The sequence below is a fragment of the Propithecus coquereli genome, unplaced genomic scaffold (genome assembly GCF_000956105.1).
Source record: "Propithecus coquereli isolate 6110/MARCELLA unplaced genomic scaffold, Pcoq_1.0 Scaffold37, whole genome shotgun sequence".
NCBI lineage: Eukaryota > Metazoa > Chordata > Mammalia > Primates > Indriidae > Propithecus > Propithecus coquereli.
The window spans coordinates 1,348,695-1,350,494 of NW_012149396.1; positions in this window are offsets into that span (position 1 = coordinate 1,348,695).

The following is a 1,800-nucleotide window of genomic DNA, read 5'->3' on the forward strand; positions in this document are numbered from 1 at the left end:
TCTGGTTATAGAGAACATAGTCATTTAGGTGTTTTGTCACTTGTCCTGGTGTTATCTGTGCCTCATCCATGCTTGGAAGAGCACCTTGGAATGCACCCAAGGATCATTATATTTTTATGACAATTGTTTTTCAGACTTTTACTCCAGAGTCTCAATTCCTTTGGCCAGAATGATAAGGATTCTTCTGGATGTAGAATAACGTCCACGTTAAATTTTTATACCTCTGTGTTTGTGCTGCTGATGGTGACATGTGTGAGCACGATCATCTACACTGATTCCGGCGAGCTCCATCTTTACATGTCTGTACAATATCCCCATTTCTGCAGTTTTGTTCATGTTTACTTTGAACTGTTCTTCTGTGTAACTGAATTTCATGCATCCTTCAGGAACAAACTTTTGTCCATGCTCTCCATAAAATGTCTCCCTATAACTCCAGCAAGTATTTACTACTTGGCATTTGAGGTACTTCTTGACTTCAATTAAATATTTGAGATTTATCTGTATCCTCTATTTTCCTTTATTATTTCATGTGTCCAAGCTTTGTGTCCTCAGCCAAGGCACCAGCTTTTTGAGCCTAGGACTGCCTGTCTTTGCTATAATAATCTGTAATCCTCACCCTCAAGCAACCCAGATTTAAAATAGTGCTGGATTTCACATGCAAGTGAGATCATACAGTATTTGTCTTTCTATGCCTGACTTATTTCACATAGCATAATGTCCTCCAGGTTATCCATGTTGTCACAAATGACAGGATTTCCTTCTTTATTAAGGCTGAATGTAATACTGTTCCATTGTATATGTATATCACATTTTCTTTTTCCATGCATGCATTGATGGGCACTTAAGCTGTTTCCATATCTTGGCTATTGTGACTACTGCTACAATGAACATGAGAGTACAGATATCTCTTTGACATATTGATTTCATTTCTTTTGGGCATGTACTCAGAAGTGGAACTGTTGGATCATATGGTAGTTAAATGATACAAAATTTCAGTTAGACAGGAGGAATAAGTTCCAGATATACCACATGGTAATGATAACAATGTGTAACAATTGTATACTTGAAAATTGCCAAGAGTAGATTTTAAATGTTCTCATTACAAAGTCTGGGAACAAATATGCTAATTAGCTTGATGTAGTCATTTCACAATGTATACATACATCAAAAAGTTATTTTGTATACTATAAATGTATATAAGTCTTATTTGTCAACTAAAAATCAAAATGAAAAAGGGGTACTGGCCACATGGAAGGTACTCTGTAGACCAAGTACTGTTGAACTGATTTGAATGAAACATGTCTTATCTCTTATCACCCTGGATTTTCACTCCACCCAGAAAAAGCTACCTTGTGAGGGTGAGGTCCACGGCTCTCAGCTGGGAGTGCTGTTAGAGGTAAGCTGGGATGGGATGGTTTTATGTCAAACTCGGACAACACTCAGTTAGTGGTGTTGGAAAAGAGTTTGACTTGTAAATATTACATGGCATATAAAAAATAAATGTGATACTGTTAAAAAGCTTGGTTTGCTAAGCCCTGTGTGCTTCCAAAGAAGTTGATTAGAATCATCTGTGGCCATGACTGTTCTAGAGGCAGCAGCTGATAAGCGTAGCTCAGGATTTCAAGGTATGGGTTGCCTCAGCACAGAAACTCAAAAGGAGAGTTTTCTTCAAAAGAAGGCTCCCAGAGAAAGGGAATTTAATCTCATGAACAAATTCTGTTATATTTCTCTTCCATAAAGAGAAAGTGCAATTGCTCTGAAACTCAGGGCCATTGCTTCTCCATGAGCTCTTAGCAATAT